Source organism: Microcebus murinus, chromosome X (genome assembly GCF_040939455.1).
Source record: "Microcebus murinus isolate Inina chromosome X, M.murinus_Inina_mat1.0, whole genome shotgun sequence".
NCBI classification, from domain to species: Eukaryota; Metazoa; Chordata; class Mammalia; order Primates; family Cheirogaleidae; genus Microcebus; species Microcebus murinus.
In genome coordinates this window covers 88,304,873-88,328,066 of record NC_134136.1, presented here as the reverse complement: position 1 = coordinate 88,328,066, position 23,194 = coordinate 88,304,873, and the positions used below count along the sequence as shown (strand labels likewise).

The 23,194-nt window shown below is 36.9% G+C and overlaps 3 protein-coding genes across 6 annotated transcripts in view; all 3 read right to left on the bottom strand.

The window, feature by feature from the left end:
• The window catches only part of LOC105882445 (glia maturation factor beta), a 902,793-nt gene that overhangs the window by 466,333 nt on the left and 413,266 nt on the right, over positions 1 to 23,194 (bottom strand). The window lies entirely within an intron of this gene.
• The window catches only part of LOC142865854 (uncharacterized), a 224,334-nt gene that overhangs the window by 74,383 nt on the left and 126,757 nt on the right, over positions 1 to 23,194 (bottom strand). The window lies entirely within an intron of this gene.
• The window catches only part of FRMPD4 (FERM and PDZ domain containing 4), a 539,531-nt gene that overhangs the window by 441,826 nt on the left and 74,511 nt on the right, over positions 1 to 23,194 (bottom strand). The window lies entirely within an intron of this gene.

Genomic DNA, 23,194 nt, shown 5'->3' with positions numbered 1-23,194 from the left:
CCAAACAATAAATGCTGGCGTGGTTGCGGAGAGAGAGGAACACTCCTACACTGCTGGTGGGACTGCAAACTAGTTCAACCTCTGTGGAAAGCAATATGGAGATACCTTAAAGCGATACAAGTGAATCTACCATTTGATCCAGCAATCCCATTGCTGGGCATCTTCCCAAATGATCCAGTGACACTCTACAAAAAAGACACCTGCACTCGAATGTTTATAGCAGCACAATTCATAATTGCAAGGCTGTGGAAACAGCCCAAGTGCCCATCAATCAAAGAATGGATTAATAAAATGTGGTATATGTACACCATGGAGTACTATTCAGCTCTAAGAAACAATGGTGATATAGCACACCTTATATTTTCCTGGTTAGAGCTGGAACCCATACTACTAAGTGAAGTATCCCAAGAATGGAAAAACAAGCACCAGATATATTCTCCAGCAAACTGGTATTAACTGAGTAGCACCTAAGTGGACACATAGGTGCTACAGTAATAGGGTATTGGGCAGGTGGGAGGGGGGAGGGGGGCGGGTATATACATACATAGTGAGTGAGATGTGCACCATCTGGGGGATGGTCATGATGGAGACTCAGACTTTTGGGGGGAGGGGGGGAAATGGGCATTTATTGAACCCTTAAAATCTGTACCCCCATAATATGCCAAAATAAAAAAAAAAAAAAAAAAATTAACCCTCATAAAAAAAAAAAAAAAAAAAAAAAAAAAAAAAGTCACATAATACAAGAGTAAATAGAATATGTTGGCACCAAGAATTAAATTGAATTTAATTGAGAATATTTTAATGAATATGCCTCCCCATGAATATGCAAGATATTTATTCAAAATGTTAAGAGCCCTAAAACAGACCAAGTCTGATTGCCAATATGAAATATGATATAAAATGATCCTTCTCTGGCAGACATTCCATTCGTGATCAGGATGAATAGAGCATGTCTGAACATGAAAAATCATCTATTTTCTGATACAGCTACAAAACAAATACCAAAAAAGAGAGAATATTTGCTACATTTAGATATATGCAATATAAAAAGAATACAAAAATGTATTTCTTAAATGTAAAGATATACTTTCAGAAATAATTTTTATTCTATCAAATTTCATTCTATTATTATCAGAAGAAAAATTATACCTAACAAATGTCCTAATATATACTAATCTTAGAAAATAAACTGAAACCCTTGTTCTTTTATTGTGTATGGATCAGGGCTTCTCAACTTCAGCACAGTGACATCTGGGCTGCATAATTCTTTGTTGTGTGGACTGTCCTGTGCATCATATGTTGCCTAGCTGCATCCTTATCCTTTACTATCTAGATGCCAGTAGCAACCCTCCTCCCCAGTTGTGACAATACAAACATATCTTCAGACATGGTCAAATTTCCTCTAGGTGCAAGATCACCCCTGGTTAAATAAAATGACTGGTGTAGGTCAATTCATGTTCTAATATCCAAGAAAAATTAATATTCATCAACACTGCAATATACTAGGAACTGCAGGCTTACAGAACCCAGTGATGTTTCTGAAGTCTTGAACAGGACAAGATATTAGCCTTCATATTTCTAATTTATACCTAAGCTTATTATCAAGCATACTTTCTGATGAAATCCTTGGTACACGTGTAATTTAAAGGCTATTATTGCCATATAAATCTCCTTCAGTATTTGACAACACAACCATTAAAAGTATATAAATTCCCTTATTTTTCCTTTATTATAAATTAATTTACCTTTCCTTGTCATTAAACATTTCTGAAACACTATATGCCAATTTACTGTGAGAGTAGTAAGGATTAAAAGATAAACATGACTGATTCCTACAATTAAAGAGCTTTTAATTTGATCCCCATCTCTTCCAACTAGAATGTCAATTTCAAGAGAGTATCCTTGGAGCTAAGAACAGTTACTGACATATAGTAGATGCTGAATGAAACTGTTGAGCAAACCTTCCCCTTTTATGATGTTTGATAGTTTTCAAAGTCTTTCCACACACAATGTCATTTGAATCTCAGATAAAACTGTATAGTTCAATAATGCAAATTTTACAGATAAGGAAGTGCAAATTCAGAGTAGCCAAGTGGCTTACCCAAGATTAAACAGTTTGTAAATGTCAAATTGTTAAAAACACAGCCCTAGTTAATCACTCCTTCTATTACAACCAACATCAATAATTTCAAAACCATAGAAATAATCTGATAGCTCTGGTTTAGAGTCTGTTTAGCTTCTTAAAAAGCATCTCGGTGCTTGGAACAGGAACAGGTGGAGGGAGAAGGGCCAGGGGCAGGTGGTTGGGAAGTGGCTGACATTTATTAAACTCTTGCCATGTGCCAAGAGCTATCTGTAGGCCACTGAACTTCACAGCAACCCTATGATGTTAATACTAATATCCCCAAATACAGATGAAAATACTGATGCTCAGAGAAGCAAAGGAACTTGTCCATGTGAATCAGTGGCAGTGCTGGGATTGGCACTTAAGTCTCTTTCTGACAAAAAGCTATGTTCTTTCTACAACTGTATTTGGACTTTCAAAGATATGTGTTGAGAAATGGCTCTAGGTAAAGGTGCAACACTGTATAGAAAGCCCAATAACGAATAGTGGATATAAAATGCTAGACTGAAATCTGCCCTTCAATTTATATTTACTTTTATCATTACTGATGGTCAATCTTCTAAAGAAGCTTAATAGTACTAACTGATTGCACTATTAGTTATATGTGTAAACAAAGTACTATTTTCATTTATTCTGATATTGAGAAAGAACAAATTTTCATATCTAAGAAAAGTATCTTAGTTATCTGATGGTCAATCCAAACTCAAGTGGTGTTATAGGAAGGAATAAAATTACTCCAAATTTTCAACAACTTTGGCCCCCTGATACCCAGAGTATGGAAGGCCTCACTTCTCACAAGAAAGGCATGAACAACTATGAACGACAATTAAATTTAGGTTTGTAAAAGGAGAGAACATTTTATCCTCTCTCTTCTTGTTTTACCCTAATCTGTCCTTGAGGTCAGCACATACTATTTCATGCTCAAAGCCATTACCGTCTGCATCTCTCCCAGAAGGATGTGCAGCTGACAATGGTTGCTATTTGATAAGCTCACTCAGTTCCACCTGCTGACACTGTACCCACTTCCCAGTTCCTGCGGCAGGTCAGGACAGCATTCATAGACAGGATGGCAATACAGAAGTGTTAAAAGAACCTATGAAAGCCAATACTGTGTGTTAACAAGCCTGGTGCTTAGCACAGAGTCAGCATACAAAATGAACACTGAATGAATGAATGGATGAATCATAAGCAAATAAACAAACAAACAAATGCTCAAAATTAGATACCACAAGGGCAGGTCATTCTGCTGCTGCCGGTACATCTTTAGATGTTCTTTAGACAGTACATCGTTAGATGGATTCCCAAGAATTTGATTAAAGCTAAATTTAGAGGCTGTTTTCACTCCTGGTCTCTATCTTCCCCCTAGCAGTGTCCAATCCCCTCCCAAGTCCTTCACACATTTCCTTCTTTTCCAACGCTGCAATTCGTAACATTGCTGCCCCATCGCTTTGCCTGATTTTCTAACACCCAGTCCCACTGCTCCTAAAAGTGTTATATGGAATATAATTGCATTTTAAATGAAAGTGAATTTATTTTAATTTTGTTTTGGATATTTCTTAACACCCCTGGAGGTGGCTGGCATCGTTCCTGGAGGCTGCAAACCAAAGTCGTCACAAAGTGCAGTAGGAGAAACCCAAGAGTGCTGCTTAGTATAATTATCTTTCTGTGGCATTTGTGCACCTCTCTGCTCAAGCCACAGCAAATGCTCAATGACCTGCTGCATCACTGGTCTTAAACACTGGCTCATTTCTCACCTTCAGGATGGATTTTGGCTCATTTTTGAATTAATCTGTACTTTGGAGATTCTAATAAAAGGTTCATTTTATAAAATGCCAACACAACAATCTATCCTTAGCATAGTGCTCACCCTCCCTTCTCTATCACTCTCACAACATACACACACACACACTGCCATAAAATTGAAACATTAACATTATATTAAAATATAGCATTAAAAAGAGGACCTATGCATAGCTTGACTGGTTGCACACACACAGTCACACACACACACACACACACACACACACACACACACACCCCTACACTCTGTCCTAAAGTTAAAAGGAAGGCCTCCACCTAACTTGACTGGCCATACAGTCTCCCAGCCCATTCTTGCTCCCATTAGTTCTTTTGCTGAACCCCATGGGGCTACTCACAAACTTAAAGAAGGGAAACATTTTATGTGCAGCAGACAGCTAAGAAGTAAATTAGAAATAAATAAGTCATTCCCTGATGGAGGATGCGGAAGGAAAAGGGAGACGATATCCGCTTGGAAGAGGCAATTTAATTCACCAAAGACTTGAACAGTTCTGATGTGTAAAGACTGTTGTAAGACCCGTGGGAATATAAAAGGAAGAAAGGCCAAGTCCCACCTTCAACAAGCTTCCCCACCTCGTTTACACAGCCCAGGGGTGTCTGCCGCCATTTCCAGATCTCCCTCTGCTCCCCAGCACACTCCGCCCAGCTCTTCAGCCACTGACTGACTTCTACTGAAGCTCCAGAGAAACCGCACAGCTTATGGAGACTTCCCACCCACACATCTGCGCCTGAACTGCCCACTCAGCAACTTCACTGTGCACTCCCACTCATTGCAGTGACCTCTGCACCTCCGCATCCTGAACTGCAGCAGATTTAATGACTGTTTTTTGAAAGAACAAAAGAAAGTAATCTCATGGTAGGGCATAATTAGGGCCAAGGTTATTTAAAAAAATAAGATAATAATAAGAGTTCTAGAAAGTTCTTGATTTAAACTTAGCTCCCCCAAATTCATAGGGTTGCCAGATAAAATATAGGACTTTCACTTAAACTTGAATTTCAAATAAATAATGAATAATTGTCCCAAATATTGCATGGGATATACTTATACTAAAAACAAAAATGTTCATTGTTCAACTGAAATTCAATTTTAACTTGGCATTTTATATTTTTAGTTGTTAAATCTGGCAACCCTACAAATGTACCATTTTGAGATTCCTTTGGGTTAAAGTACCTCATGTTTGGATTAAAAATACTCCCTGGGAGCATCACACACTTATGTCAATTGTTTTAAACAGTTGTCACCCAACATTAATGGCTTCAGAAAATTGGATTTGTGAGCAGAAAAAAAGAGTATACAGTGGGAAAATTTAGAATTTAGAGCTTAAAGTATTTATATCTTCAGTATTAGGTAAGGCTACATAGAATTTAGAACTATAAACTACATTTAGAAAGTAAAAATGGGCCACCAAAAGTCATGCAGCATGAGTTCTTGTATTACTTCTTCCTGAAGGAAACCTATACTTAGCCTCACATGGTATTTGAATGGCCTGCGCACTTGCCTATACTTCCTACTATTCTGTTACTTCCATGAAGGCAAGGAACCTCTTATTTATCCTTGTATCTCAGAGCCCAGCTCATCCCTGATTATATGTGGATAAGCATAAATATTTGCTACCTATCATGGTTGAATGACTTGATGTGCCCAGATTTAATTGAGTGGTCATACAATGCAACACAATTTAGTTCACAGATCAGTGCAAAATCATTCCCTCCCTTCCCCCAACCCCACCGACCCCAATGTCTGCCATTCTCACCTCTCCAGGTGAGACCAATATGTTCCATTGGGTAGCAAATAAAGCTTCAGGGATGAGGAGGAGAAAGAAGCAGAAAGAAGGCAAAATATGGTAGATCTTCTACTCCCATGTAACCTCTACAAATGGGTTCTCCTACTACTACTTTTCTGTGTCCTTTTTAACTTAGGCCAGGTTCTTATGGGCGACCGTACATCCCAGTTTGTTTGGGACAGTCCTGGTTTATGTCTGTTTTCCCAAAGTAATTATTAGCAGCCCCCTTTTTACTCTTATAAGCACCCTGATTTTGATGGCCATCCCATTCATAGAACACTAAAGAATTCATTTTAACTAGGGAGGTGGTATGGTGACACCCAACAGAATACACAAATGTTTGTGCTCAGACTGGCCATGATAAAGACATTCACCCCAGTTAATCAGTGCTTCTCTACTCTATTTAGCTACTAGAAACTAGAATAACAGACTCATCAGGTGGGAAATATTGGAGTTTTTAAATCTCATCTGTTGGTTCCTATTTGTGGGAGCTGCACATAAGAATCACCTATACCCTAGGAGGCTTCAATACACATAGAATCACAGTACTCCCTCTCCCTTCCCCCAGGATGTTCTCATCCAGGAAATTTGTGTAGGGCCAGGAAATCTTTATTTTTTTAAAGTTCATCCAAGTGAATCTTCTGTGCAAGTGAGTATCTGGCAACTACTAATCTTATCTAATCACTTAAACTTTGGTTGTAAGGGCTTAGATGTTTAGAAGGTGGGCCACATGGGAGCCTTATGTCTAAGCTTGAGCCTGGCAGACTATCCACCAATGCTTCCTTGGAGAAAAGGAACTACTACACTAGGAAGAAACATATTACAAGGGCAATAGCCAGGCCATGTGCTAACTGCTTTACAAGCACTGCATCATTTACTCCTTTTACAATGAGGATGCTAACACTAAATTAATCAATTTGTTCAAAGTTATACCATCCAGTACAGGTGCTCAGATCTAGACTCAGGGTAACTTCGGAGCCTGAATTTACCCACTATACATATACAAAATATTCATTTGAAATACTTTTAGTGGTGCTTTGAAGTTGGGCCTAGAATAAAACAAAAAGAAAAGCAGAGGGGACTGCAAAGGGTTGAGAAAATTCTTCAATCAATAGCTCTATGCAGACTAGAAAAAGTAAGCACAAATTCCATTTAAATAACAGAATGCAAATAGGAAAGAAAAACTCTCTGGTTCATGCCCTTAATTTATCTATTCGCCATACAGGCCTATCTCTGTGGTCAGCCAGCCCCTCTGAAAACGTATCTCCTACCATCTGGTCTCACCATCTCTGCTAGGTCCTCCTTAGCAAGACATTGGGGCCCTTCATACCTTGATTCAAAGAGGTTCACTTTGCTGTGTGTGACATACAATATAGGTCAGTGGTGGGATGGCTAAGTCTGACTTCCCAGACTTGTTACCGATCTGGCTTAAAAACAAGATGGAGATCCTGTGACAATATTGCCATGCCTCCTGCTTATGTGCCCTAAAGCAGCCTGAATAAATTTGGTCTCCGTTTGCCAGTGTCCAGCTCCTTATACACTTTATGTACATGATGGCTGGCATGGTCATGTTTGAAAACGTGAATGTCAGGAGGGTAATGACAGTGCCAAAACTTTACTCACAGTCAATCTGGTTGGAAACGCTCATTTCCCCATGGGCCACTCCTCAAGTGACAATGATAGGAATACAGAGGAAGACAGCTGGTCAGATTTGTTCTGCAGATATAATTTCATCCTACTGAATTGCAGTGCATGGGACAGAAGCCAAAAGGCCAAGGACCACCTTTGGGTAAAGCAAGAAGAAGGCACAGAAAAGTCGACAGAATAACAGTAGTCAGAAAGGGAGTGAAAGGACATAGATGATGAATTGTCAGTGGAAAGCAGAGGACACATTCAAGGAGGGGTCAAAAGAATCAAATGCAGCAGAAAGGTCTAGAAGAATGACGACTGAGGGAGGTCAATAAATTCTGCAAAATGATTTCTTGGTGACCTTCAACAGAGGTACTACAGTGAAATAGCAGGCTCTAGGGCAGATGCTGAGGATTAAGACAGGAACAACAAGCAAAGAAATAGAAGCAGCTTGCATAGACATGTGCCAAGATTTTGATGAAGGAGAGAACAATGTTCGTAACTCAAGGGAGTCAGAGCACAGAACCAAGATCTTTTTGAGATGGGTGAGACCAACTTAAGATGGAAGCCTGGGAGAAAGGCCAATGGAGAGGAGAGAGTGAAGATGAAGCTAAGCACAAAAGCAATGGAAAAGACAACAAAAATCATTTAATTAAGGATGGGGGGCCAGGCGCGGTGGCTCATGTCTGTAATCCTAGCACTCTGGGAGGCCGAGGTGGGTGGATCGCTCAAGGTCAGGAGTTCGAAACCAGACTGAGCAAGAGCAAGACCCTGTCTCTACTAAAAAAAAATATAGAAAGAAATTCATTGGCCAAATAAGAATACATAGAAAAAATTAGCTGGGCATGGTGGCACATGCCTGTAGTCCCAGCTACTCAGGAGGCTGAGGCAGGAGTATCGCTTGAGCCCAGGAGATTGAGGTTGCTATGAATAAAGTTGACACCACGGCACTCTAGCCTGGGCAACAGAGTGAGACTCTGCCTCAAAAAAAGAAAAAAAAAAAAGAATAGGGGAAAAAAGAAATGTGCAGGAGGAGGGAATTGGGGGAGACACATATGGAGCTCAGTCAAGGGGTAGCATGGGAAAGATTTTAAATGCGGAGAAGAGAAGAAATGGAAGGGTAAGAGATGAACACACCAAGAGCATGCATTATATGCCAGGAACTATAGTGAATCCTTCATAGATGGCATTTTATTTAATGCACCTACCACCCTATGACATAAGTATATTCCTCTTCACAAAAGAGGAACCTGTGGCTCACAGTAATTAAGTAAATTCCCACAATGTATCGAGAATTAAAACACAAATGTTTCTGATCTCCCTGACTTGAATGTGTAATGAAACAGAGAAAGAAAAGAGGAGACGTGATGGGAAAAATAAACAACCTTTGCTCACATCACAATTTTAGCCACTGTGAAATTTATCACAAAATCAATGTGAATATGTGATAATTCCTGCCAGAATATGTCATACCAATTCCACCAACTTGGTCTTATCTCACTTCTTGTTTTGTAAGTGATAACTCCAAAAGGAGAAGCTTTCATGTATAAAATTTGATATACGATCTGTGCAAACAAGAGATAAAAAACTAATTTATCTTCCACTTAACATAATGAAAAACACCCAATAAATCCTCCAATTGATAGAGCCTTCTAAACCTGAAAACCAAGGCTGCTATCCAATTCTTAACTGTATTCTTAATATTTTATTTGGCAATAATGACAAAGTAAAAAAAAAAAAAAAACAACACACAAACCCAAGATAAAGACATTCTTATCCAATGGTCATCCACCTTGTGTCCTACATGCTCAAGGAATTCACAAATGACTGTTTTTAAGCAACTTTTAATATTCCATAGGCCTGTTAGAAATTGGAAATCTATCCTCAATAAGTGCTGCTCAAGTTCTGTGAAATGCCAAGGATGTCTGCCTTTTGCCAGAATCATATCAACTCAATGTGGTAGCTGTGGCTTATGAAAAGTTCATATTAACTACTAATGTCAAATATCAGAAATTCTAGACAATGTCTTGTGGACTAGAACCTCTTACTAGTGATGAATGCAGTGCCAGGATTAAAAAATGCTGAGTTTCTAATTGACCTTGGATATAAGCAAGATGTGAAATGATGGATATCACTGAAAAGCTCTTAAAGAGTCAAAGTTTCCTTCATCATTTATTAGCACTTCAGTTGTGACAGTGATATTATAACATTACCATAAAACATTTTCCACAATGTGCTCTCCAAAACATTAGTTCTATGAGATTTTCATGAGTGTTATGCAAAAATAGGATTCTATGATTAGGCGAGTTTAGGAAAGACTGGTTTAAACAAAGTTCAAGAGCATTCCAAAGAACAGGACAACCAAGAGTCTTTAATATGTTATTGTGAAGTATAAATTCCCAAAGGGGTGGTATGATAGCATTTTCAAACTGTATTTGGCCAAATGTTTTCTCTTTGTAGAGTATCTGGAGGTATGTCCTGGGGTTCCTCAAAATATACTTTGGGAGAATGGCAATGGATAATTGATAATTACACATTGCTGATAATATCTGGATCAGAAAAAAAATTAGCAGACCTAGGTGACTCAATTTGGTCACCACTTCTTCATTATTGTTTAATTTTCCTTACCAAATTTCCATTCTCTCTCTCTCTCTCTCTCTCTCTCTCTCTCTCTCTCTCTCTCTCTCTCTCTCTCTCTCTCTCTCTCTCTCCTACACACCATAGAAAGTCTTTTAAATCAGGAGTAGCAAAAGCCAAACTCAATCTAATCTGTGTTCTGTTGAATGTTGATTCCCCCAAATATTAGGGAGTCCACCCTTTTTTCTAGAGCTGCCTCCATTACTTCTAGGAGCCTTTAACAAGTGTCTACAGAAACTCTTAATCCTTCCTGTTAGCCTATCTATAGCAACCATCATCTATCCCTCTCAGGCCTGCACATCTGCATGGAGGTACCTCCTCAGCGTCTCCAGTGGCCATGCAGGAGCTGCTTCTTCCAGATTCTGGGGCTACCACACCAAGTATCACAACCTCCAGAATGACCACCAGACCAGAGCCATCAGACACCTACATACACTGTCCTTGAAATGCCATGTGTGCTCTGGAGTCTTCAATGTATCATAGCTACTCTCTTTCCCTTTCACATTACATTTTGTTGCATCAAAAAAATCAAAAACATCAAAGCAATGCTTCTTTGCATACTTCTCTATCTTCTAATGTAAACATAGATTTCAGATGTTGCTGTCAGGAGGAAATTCTCCATGGGTCTCTTGAATTTCTACACATCCTTCAAGCAGAGGCCTGACTGCCTTTACTCTGTCCTAATGTTTCAAAGATGTTTGTACAGGGAATAGATTTCTAAGATATAGTGCCTCCTTCATGAGCAGAGGGCAGGTTTGCTAACAATCTGGGAAGATACAGTGTCTCCCCTGGGAGCAAAGGGTAGACATGATTACTGCCTATTATAAAAGATTTAGGTTCTCTAAGCTCAAGGTTCCTTTCCTATAACAAAAACTACCGCATGTAGGTATCCATCTGGGCCTCTTCATGTTACCCTGTGGGAATGGGGGCTCAATAAATTGACACAAATGCTGATCCTCTGACTATTGCTTTGCTGTAATAAACTGTATTTTCTCTCTGACAAAGGAATTGGGTCTTCTGCCAGAATTCATGAAGCTCTGGAAAGCTACCTTGCTAGCCTGCAAGTAAGGCAAAAAATAATCTCAGACCTTTCACAGATCTTGACATGCATATTTAGGGACCTACTGTCTGGAATTAAGACCTAAATGCAGATTATGGAGCTAACTTAAAAAAATGTGATAGTCACCACTTTTCTCTTAAGTGCCCCTCCTCAGGATGATGGATTTTTACATTGAGCCAAGTTCATCTTTAGGATGAGTCTCTCCCCCCACATCCCCCAGGAAGTCCTAAGCTTTCTTTGATTTAAATAAAAACAAAAAAACAAACAAAACAAACAACAAAAAATAGAAACAAAAAATCACCACAATAACAATAATAAATAGCTAAAACTTCTTGAGTTCTTGTGCTAGGCACTGGACCCACCACCCCACATGGACTGAACCCCAGCAGTGCACACTGCATGGGCTCAAGCATGTTTAATTCTTAATTTGTTATTCCTCTCACTTAATTATACTATCCCTCATTGTTAACATCTGTAAATGGGAACACATGTGTGAAATGCTATAAATTGCTAGAAAACTCATTCCAAGGAAAAGTGAGACTCTTCCTTGGCCAAATACCTTCAGGTCACACTACTCCAGAAAATTCTACCCATTGCAATGGTTCTAGCTTGGTATAAAATGAGTAGAGCTGTAACTCAACCCCTGACTACCTCCGTCTAGAGTGTGTGTTTTCTCTGTTCCATTTTCAGTTAAGCTAGGGAAATCAAACAGGAGAAGGGTGGGAAACATTTTCTATTCATGTCTGAATTACAATTAGGATTTTAGAGCACTTAAAACCCTTAGAGAGAGTTGCTATTGATTAAGTATTAGAATCACTCTGTTATGTAAAGCTCTACCAGGATGGCCATCTCTCTTTAGGTTTGGTTAAGCAACTTTAGACCAATTTATGATGAATGGTGAAACAGTTCTACCCTCATCCTATTTGCTATAATCTCTCCTTCTATTTCATCTTCCCCTGGGCACATTAGCGTTCACTTATATATACAACCTTGCTGTTAATAAAAAAAAGATTTATGTGCAAGTAAGATTTTATTCCTTCCATCAAATGTTTATTTAAGGAGGTTTTATTGTATAAAGTACCATCCTTACTTGATGCAAAAGTAGATTTATCTTTTTAAACTCATTTACTATCATTTCATACTTCAAATATTAGTCTGTCATGGGGATTTTATTTCGTGGAGGAATTCTGACTTAGTATATTGTTTGTTTCATATATAGGATCTTTAAGAAAGGAGCATTGTTACACTGTTATTGTTAGAGGTTTAGAAATGAGTGCAGCTGCTTCTCAGAATATAGAGAAAAATAGTTTATTCAAAGACTATCTTTGATACAACAGGGCCTATACAAATTGGAAATGGACATTTCCTAGCTGGTACAAATTTGGAAAACAAAGAGGTGATACATATTAAAAATTCATTTCAAAGAGTTAATCCTTATCCCAGTAATATTATTCATAGATATTCATTGCAGAAAAATAATTCAAAGTAAGAAAAATAAGGACTATATGAACTGAGGAGCACACTGAAAGATTAGACTTAAAAGCACAAAATCAGAGCCAAACTTAATGCCTCACAAAAGGCATGTGCAGTCCTTCTGCTTACCAAGAGAGACTTGTAGATAAAGACCAGAAGAAAATACAAGAAAGGAAAAATAGTGTTGTTAGCATGGAGGAAAAGAGGACATGATTCTTGTCTTAAATCTCTAGCATTGAAAAATTATTTTAGCAGCAAAGCTTTTGATAAATAAGGAAATGCTTTACCTGAAATTCCCCCTCTTTTTTCTACCTGTCTAAATTCTATTCATTTAAAGTACCCAAGTTAAATTTCACTTTTACTACATACCTTCGACTGTAACAACTTTTGAATCCATAATAATTTACTAAATCATTGGTTTTCAACTAGGGGCAATTTTGTCCCCCAGCTGACACCTGGCACTATCTGGAGGCATTTTTCATTGTCATTACAGAAAATGTGCTATTGGCATCTACTAGATAGAGGCCAGGGATAGTGCTAAATATCCTACAATACACAGGATAGCCCCTCATAACCAAGAATGGTCCAAAATGTGATAATGTCAATATTGCCAGGGTTGATTAGCCCTATACTAAACCACAAAATTATGTAATGTTTCAAAATACTTTGCAAAATATATAAAAATGGGCAAAAGATTTGAAGAGACACTTGAACAAAGAACATATGTGAATGGCAAATAAGCATACGAAAAGATGCTCATCATTAGTCATGAGGGAAATGCAAATTAAGCCACAATGAAATACCACTTAATACTCACTAGAATGGCTGTAATCATAAAGACAGATAATGACAAGTGTTGTCAAGGATATAGAGAAACTGGAACTCTCATACACAGCTGGTAGAAATGTAAAATGATTCAGCCACTGTGGAAAACAGTTTGTCAGTTTCTTAAAACATTTTAAAGACATCATTCCTATATGATCCAGCAATTCCACATAAACAAAATGTGGTATGTCTCTACAACAGAATACCACTAGGCAATTAAGAGGAACAAACTACTGATAGGTGAAACAACTTAAGTGAACATCAAGAACAATATACTAAGTGAAAGAAACCAAACACAAAAGACCACATATTATCATATTCCATCTATAAGAAATTTTATGACAAAACAAAATTATAGGGACAGAAAGCAGATCAATGGTTGAGAAGATCTGCATGTGGGAGTGGATACTGACTGCAAACAGGCACAGAAGAACTTTTTTGACATGATGGAAGTTACTCTAAAACTGTATAGTTATACAACCATATAAATTTACTAAAACTCATCAAACTGTACAATTAAAATGATGAATTTTATTGCATGTAACAATATGCTTCAATAAAGATGCTAAAATGTTTTGGAGTGCTATAGTCCAATTACTACTATATAGTTATTTAACTGTTCCTGGGATGCCTAGTTTTCCTCTCCAGCAGCAAATAAATAACCTGAATTGTGTTTGCTTGGTTTTCAGTTTCTGCAATTCTTTGCACACAATAAACAAATACTTTGAATTATTATTTAATTTTTAATATAAAATGTAATATACGCTCATCATAAAGAACTGGAAAAGTAAATAGAAAAAAGAAAAGAGTCACCTAGAATTTCTGTACCTTAAGAAATCATTCTAAATATTTCAGTGTATTTATTTTCATTCTTTTATATTAATAACATATTTTTTCATACTGTAGTGGCAATGCTATATAAATACATGCATATCTTTATTTCCACTTATCAGCTATACTTTACATTAAATAAGCTCTTCATAAACATCACTTCAAATGATACTTTATATTCCATCTTGTGGATGTGCTACAATTCCTTTAACCATTTCCTACCATGCCTATTAGATGATTTCTACATTCTTATAGCATTATGCACGGGCACCTCCACCCAGGTTTCAGGGTCCACCAAACTGCAGCCACATCTAAATCAATCTCCCAGTGTGCTCAAAGTTCATACTTCCTCTTTATGGAGGCTAGTTGCTCTGCTTTTTTCCAAATTGGGTGTGCTTTTGTCTAACAGGAAGACTTTGCATGTGTCACCTACTTCCCTGTGCCTGGAATGTCCTTATTCACTGACTCCAATCTGACAAAGTCTACCTATCCTTCAAGATTCCACCAAGTTCCACTTCCTTCATCCATCCTTCCTCTGTTTCAGCTCACAGTAGTCACCTCTTCTGAATTCCTTCAGCACTTTATTAATATGGACATCTAGTTGTATCTGGCAGTTCCTTTGTTTATGTCTTGAGAACAACTAGGTTATAAGCCCATGGTAGACAGCAGACATACATTTTAGTTCTTCTATATTTTTGTATTTCCTTCCTTAATAATATTGTGTTTGCTATTAATAATACTCAGTACCAAGTGTGATTGTTATTGTTGTTGTTTAATCACTGAATTGTGTGAAGATGATTATGACAGCCTTAAAATCAGAAGCATATGTAAATTTGTGGTCTTGCTTCTAAAGGAATATCAACAGAGAAGTGTTTAATGAGTAAGCTTAAGTGTTTCACAAAAATTAGAAAGACAAGTACCAATCTCAAATGTCAAAGAGCTATAGTTAGAAAGAAAGTAAACTAGAGAAATCAGTCTTGTGATTTGAAGGAAGGCACATCTAGGGCATACTTGGACATTCTTCAGGAACCCAGACCCCAAGAGGGATTAATGTTCATTCCCATAAAATTGATATGGTGTCCAGGGCATGTATGAAAAATGACTTGTCCCTAAAAGTTCACATTTCTTTTTATCTTGCTCTAAATTACCTGCCATCCACAGCTCCATATAATAATGTTCAAGTAATCATTAATATAAATATATAGCTATTTGGGAATAAATTTACTTTCTTTAGAAAAAGAACAATTAAGTGAGAAAGTATACAAATTTTAATTTAATCTACCACACCCATAGAAAAGCATAGAAAGTATCATTATTTGGACCATAAGATTATATTCTAGATTATAATCTAGTAACCATTATAGAGAAAATATTATATGTTAATGACACTGTTTCATTTCCTGGGAACACAGGAAGTTTTCCCAGTACCCTTTGCAGTTAGGCTAGAATCCATATGTCTGCCTATATGCCAATGGGATGTGGTAGGAAGAGGTTTAAGCCACTTCTAATCCTGAACTCAAAATGATCCTGCCTGTTGGTTACATTTACTGGGAATGGATATGGGTAAATACTGGGAAGGGATTTTATGGCTTTTTATATGATCTGTTTCTTGAACTAGGTATTGGTTACAAGAGTATGCTCAGTTATAATAATTCATTAAGCACAACTCATGGTTGTACATTTCTGTATGATTGTTATTTCAATGACAAGTCAGCAAGCATGGATTTATAGCCCTCTTCCCCTTCCAGACTCACTTTGAACACCACTTTTCCAATAATAGAGATATCAGATAGGAGCAGTCCTTGTAGAATGCCAAAAATGGGGTTGGTTTGTTACTGCAACATAGCCTAGACTAACTTGCCTTATATATTAACATCCTCTACTTTGTAGTGGTTTGCCTTAATAGTGGGCATAGTACCAAGGAATGACTAACAATGTCTGTACTAGTAGCCTTCAAGATCCAAATATAAAGTTTTGAGACAGTATTTTTCAAAGTAGGATACATGGACCATTGTAGCAGAAGCACCTAGGATGTTTGACTGAAATGCAGATGTTCCACACCAGAATGTCTAGGAATGATAACTGGGAAGCTGAATTTTTAAAAATGAGTTCCCCAGGTGATTCTTATGCATACTAAAATTTGAGAACTATTATTAGAACATGAAGACAAAATCACAATAACTAACAAATCCTAAATTGTTATATTCTTATTGCATTCAAAACTACAAAAGTTTACTTTTTCTCACAGTAAATTAATGCATGGGAGTTTGCTCTCCCTCATAGAATCATAAAAAATAAAGCTCTTGACTGAGACACAAGAGACCTAGATTCTATTTCTAGCTCTACTGTCATTCAATGTATGACCCAAGCCATGTCATCCAAATTATTAAAGCTTCAGTTTCCTCATCTGCAAAATTTGAAGAATTAGCCTAGAATCTATAGTTTCAAAACATTTTACTAAAAACCCATCAAAATCTTATTTGTAAAGCAGTATATAGAAAACAAATGCATAGCTGTTATGTTTAGAAGGAGGGAAGGACCATACCCCAAACTACCTCCTAGGCCTCCAACAGCAATGGCTCCTGAGGGTGTCCCATAGAACTTTTAGACCCTGAAGCAGAGTTTAAAACTCTGCTCTAGCTGACCTCTTAGGTTTCTTACACTTTCTTAAAATTTTGACAGTCATGATTATCGCCCTTGAAAGCCTTTTATTAAAGTGAATGCTCCCATTTTGCTATTTTTAGAGCTGATCTATTTCCTCTACTCTCATTTGGGGGAGAAGGTGGATTATAAACCCTGCTTACGGATGATATAAACTATCATAACTAAATTCTCAGGCAACTTTGTATTCTTTGACTAGACAAATTTCTACCTTTCTCTGAGTATAGTTTGCATCTAATTTGTGCAGCAGTTCATAAGTGATGGCCACGCATCCCTACCACCTCCAAGCCCAAATGGAGACTCCTATTCTCACAGCCTGCAGATCTCAACACTACCTAATATTTTGTTACCATTGTCAAGGAGTTTCACTAGAATAACCATTTTTGAAAGTCATTGGAAATCTTTCACAAATTTCTATTAAACCAAATATCATTGTATGTTAATTAATAGAAAGTTATTAATCTTCCAAAGACTTCATCTTATAGATTCATAAATTCTTGTCTTGACCTCTTATTTTTTCTCATTAATTCTTCTGAGATGTTAAAAAAAAAAAGTAAGGATGTTAATGAACACTTATGACCAAAATCCTTTTTTAGAAAGTTTATTTCTCAAGTCCAATCATACAGGTACCAAAATTAAGAAGTAGCTTGGTTTCTTCTGACACCTTTATATTGACTAAATACATAATTCAGTGTAAAGTTAATTATATCCCTACTAAAATTCGCCATGTGACTCACTGTATTATCCGACATTTAAATGGACAAAAATTCTAACAATTAGTTTAAATGGCAGCATATGATTTGGGTTACCAAACTTTCCTGTAAAAAGTCCAGATAGTAAATACTTTCCCTTTGTAGACCATGTGATCTCTCTCACAATCACTCAATCTTGCCACTGTAGTGCTAAAACACTCATACACAACACATAAATAAATGGGCATGACTGCATTCCAATAAAACTTTATTTACAAAAACATGTGAAGAGCTGGATTTAGCCTACAGGCCATGGTTTAATAACCCTTGAGCTAGGTGGAAAATTATATGGGGGGCAGGGGAGATATAACCAAAATATTATTTTCTGAGATGAACTGTAATGAAAATCCAGTTTGCCAATTTAGACTATCAAGCTTATTACCCCAAGTACCTATGTGGTGGCACATCAAAAATGTATTCCTGCTTTTATAATTTTCTTTAAAGAAATACAATCATTTAATTTCTAAGGAAAGCTTCTTTTTGTTTTACTTACTATTATTGACAGGCTTGGATGTAAGACCATCAAGTGGTGTTTATGATCTATTTTCTAACTTTCATTTCAACCTTCCCTTTCTTCTGATAAATCTCAAAGCAACTCTGCAGAGCTTACTTTCCCAAGACAACAAAAAATTATACCTGGCAAAGAGGAGAGTCCAGAAATTACAAAGTCAGTGGCAGAACCAAGGGAAAACAAAAGACATTAAGCCCACCACCCATATTTTCTTAAATAATGTCCACTGACTATTTTAGTTGTGTCTAAAATATTTTTATACATTCAGCTTTAAGACAGTCCCCTGGTCCCCTCCTTTCATACATTCTTTTCATATCAACCCAGACTGCACCTGCATCCCTTTCACATAGAATTTCTTCAGACTCCATAAAGAAGCAATAAAGATTTTTAAACCTGGAACAGAGCAGAGGCCTTGCTTAGGCACAGGGAGGAAAGGAAGCCACTTCCAGATTTTAAGATTTGACTCTGGCTCAGAAAACAAGCAAGCAAACAAACACATTGATGATAATGCACATAAAAGGAACAGAGCTTGAGGATGAGAGTAATTGTCAAGGCTTAGATTATAAATTTGATGTTTTCTACTAAAAGAGGGTAAGGAAATAGTGAAATGAATGTGCTGTCCAGACACAAAGATCAGCAAATGTTTCAGAGACAAGGTGGTACATGGCAGATTATTTTCTGGCCAAGGACATAGTGAGTTCCCAGGTATAGTCTTAGGAGATAGGAAGATGTCTAGAGTTAAAGACAGGTGCGCAGATGGGGGTGGTAGATTCTATATTCCAAAGATAGTTACACCCATATATATTCCATCCCACATACTTTTCTTATCATGTGACATTGACACCCTTCCATTGAGGAGTGGGGCCTGTGTTCCTTCTGCTTGAACCTAGGAGAACCTTTGTGACTGCCTTGATCAACAGAATAGAGAAGAAAATGCTGCATGACTTCTGGGGCCAGTCAAAAAAGATGCAATGGGGTTTTAAAATTTATTTATTTATTCACTTATTTTTGCTTTATGTTCCTATCTTTTACCTTTGGTAGGAATTTTGTCAAAGAGGTCTATGCATAGAGAGTAGTCAATAAATGTTTCATCAATGTAAAAGAATGACAAAAACAAGAGCAGAATTTAATCTTTAAAGGTAAACTAATAAAGGTTTGGAAAGTAAAAAAGAAAAAAATGATGCAATGGCTTCCATATAGCTCTGTCTCTTGGAACATGAATATCAGGAACCCTGAGCCTACCTTAGAAGTCTGGATGCTGCCATACTGAAGAGACCACGTGGGGAGACCACCAAAATGAAGGAGTGATATCTGAGGAGCCGCTGTGTCCCAATAAAATTCTAGTTACAAAAAGAGGTGAGGGTGGGGAAGGAAAGGTTTTGGCCCACAGGATGTAGTTTGCTGACCCCTATTCTTGCCAAAGGAAGAACCCTGTTAGGCCCAGAAGCAGAAAGGTAGCTGCTTATTCTGAAAATAACAGAGACCACTCTGGAGGCAAAATAAGGTGCCTACAGAGCAGAATGGCTTGGTATATAAACATATGGCCTGTAGATCTAGATTACTTTTTGAGTAAGCCACTTAACTGCTCTGTGCCTCAGTTTCCTCATTCATCTTAAAATGGAAGATAATAAGATGACCTACCTCTCAGGTCACTGTGAGGATTAAATGACATGTACAAAGCTTAGAACAGTGCCTGGCACATAATAAGCACTATTTAAATGCATGCTATTTTTATCGTGCTTAACCAGGGAAGTAACAAAAGAAAGAAAGAGAAGGAGACAAATAGGAGAAATATGACAGAAGGAGGGGCTCTGCCACAAGCTGGTCAAAAGAGGCAAGAGGTGAAGAAGAAGGAGTCAGGGTGTGTTTAGGGAGAACATTAGCCCCAGCACCCAAAAAGAGGCTACTACAGCCCACCAGGATGGGAAGATGGTGGCATCAGGAAGAGAAAGAAGAGTAGTGGCTGCCTTTTAGGTTTCATTTAACCACTTTCTTGGAGGTTTCTTCCTGATTATAAAGGTAATAAGTGCACCTCATAAAACCTTGGATCATAAAGTAAAGGAAATACAACTACTTCAAGAAAAATCTACGGTCTCACAACCTGGAAAATGCCCATTAAATAAAAAGTTGAATGTCAACAATTTTAAGTGGTTCAACTTAAACAGAGTGCTGCAGGATTTCCCTTCTGATATAACAGACACAAATATATACATCTATACAAACATGCATATATATCAAAAGGGAAAACATTTCTCTATAAAATATTAATTTACATATAATTAGAAATTAAATAGTTCATAATATTTTACTATATTTTATAATAATTACTATATAGAAGGAAGGCTAAAAATATAAACATGTAACAAAATTATATATCTCACAAATTTCCATATTTATCAACTTTTTATCTAAACATGATCTGTTGAGCATTTTCTCATATAATTAAGATTATTTTTATAAGAAGAACTTTTCAAGGATGCTTAATATCCCATCTCCTCATTACTGTAGGAGGTATACATTACTGTATATAGTCAAATGACATCCACATAAAGAAGCAGCCATCAGTTTATGGAAACATTGAGTTTAAGAGAGATTAGGAGGGATATCTACCATGACGTGATGCTCTACTAAAAGATGACAAAAGAATTGTGTCATTTGTGTTATAGAGTCCTACTTTTTCCAAAATTATTCTTTGCCCTGAGGTCTCTTTTTGTAATTTACTTGGATTTCTTACAAACAAACAGTAAATTTTATATTGTATTTTTAGCCATGATGCATTCGTAAGTATTAAAATGATGTACAACTATGACAAACTAAGTGCCAATTCTCCCTAGTCTAGGAACTTGGGTTCTGGTAAAGCTAAGTGAAACAAGATTTTTTAAAAAGAAATATAATGTTTATTCAATGGGAAGAGAATATCTTACGGCATTAAGCTTGTACTTTTTAGGCAAGTTTATTTGGCATTTTTAAAGGTCAGTAATCAGGAATGAACTACTTCAACAATGTCAGTCATCAAGAAAAAATATACAAAGAAAAAACTTCAACTATTCATATTGTTAAAGTGCCTTGATTTCTAATTAACTTCTAACTTGATAAAGAAATTAATAAGTTATTAAGTTCATCAAATATGATATCATAAGAAAACTTAAGTGTTATAATAGTCCCTTAAATTTCAATATTCCTAAATAGCTATAGATTCTTAAGAAATATTTCTAAGTCCACTAAATTTAGAAAAGATGTGGCCCAAAGGTAAGTCAAATAAATGTATCCAGAGAAATGTACTCTTCAGTATACACTTAATGCTAAGAGTTTCACGGACAACAGATGAAACAAATAATTGAGGATGAATACATAAGACATTTCCAGCTTCATAAATAATACAAGAAGTCACCTTGGCAGAATTTGGTTAAACTATACATTTTTACTCTTCCTCATTGTACACAGATCAAAGTAAACCATCCAAAGATTATATGTAAAAAGCAGTTTGTGAATGTTTCTAAATACGTAAAGTCCGCACTCTTAACATTGAAATGCAGGACATTTTTCAAGATATTCAGTAGGTCAATAGTCATCCAACAAGAAACTCAACTGAAAAAACATCCCTTAGACAAAAAAAGATTAAATGTCCATCAGTCATCAGGGACCTACAACAAAAACTGAGCCACTCAAGTAAAGCACTGCCAGGAGATCAACACTTCTTTTGGAGAAAATATACCCCAGCCTCTCCGTGAAAAAATATTTTCCATAAATGATACATGTTTTATACCCATCCTTCAACTTTCATGTGTGAAGAAACCAATTTAATCTAGAAAAATGCATTTATTTAAATTTTATAATTTTATTTTTAAGGCCAGCAAGAAGAAAGAGTGTTACCAAAAGTTATGGCTTTATTCTGGTTTTCAAAAGCATTAAGGACAAGAGAATTAGCTTTTCTTAAGTCTCTACTATACATCAAATACTTCATCTTTAAGATGAAGTAATAAGATGAAGAGAACCTTATTATGGGACAAAGACTTAGGGGTAGATTCTATTGTGGAAGGAGACTGGCAAACATAAGCCAGAGCTCTAGAACCTGAGAAGTCAGAGCAAGGTATCAAAACTGAGGCTCAGAGGTATCAAAGGTATCAAGGTATCAAGGTATCAAAACAGGGCCAAGAAAGAAATGCAGCTATAGCAATGGCCATACCAGTTGGACACTGGGTCACAAGAAGGAGATAATGAGGGAGCATTAGGAATGGACTCCCAATGTCCTTTATGCCTAAGGTCACAATTTACACAAGGAGAATCAAGGGTCCTATGCACTCACATACAAACAGCCCTGCCTTCTTAGGAGAAACGAACCAAAAAACCAATGCACAAAACAAGGCACCAAAATAATGTCACTGGGCTTTCTAACAAACTATGAAGAGAATTTAAAAATTCAATGGAATAGAATCAGAATTTCTTTAGACCTGGGTGAAGGGTACAAGATTTTATCACAAAAATAAAGAGAAGTTGAAAGCAATTCCTAAAGAATTGACATGAATATGGTGGTTATGAATGTTTGACTCACTAACCTGAGCTCCCCTAAAGTATAAAATCTGTCCCCTTAGAAAGCAGATTAGCTAAGAAACAGATCTGGCTGTAGGTTACAGTGACTTAAGATAGAAATTTATACTTCCCTCATCAAAGTCTAGGCTTGTATGTCAATACTACTCCATGAGGTTGTCAGAGGGTATGGAGTCCAGCAGTACCATGGAACCCAGCCTCCTTCCAGCTTGTTGCTCTGCCATACCCATGGTACTGTCCCTGACCACAGGGCCAAAATCATATGCCATTATATCTGTCTTCCATTCAGAAGGAAAGATAACAGAAATTAGTCATAAGGCTGCCAAGCTACAGGAGAGTCTGGGAAATATGCCCAGCTGAAAAAAAAAGTTGAAGGATTTTAAAATTCTAGAATAGGGGTCAACAAACTATAGCTCACAGGCCAAATTCAGCCCACTGACAGCTTTGTATGACCAGAGGGTTAAGAATGTTTTTCACATTTTTAAATGGTTGTTTTTCAAAAAGACAAATATGCAACAGAGAGTGTATGTGGTCCACAAA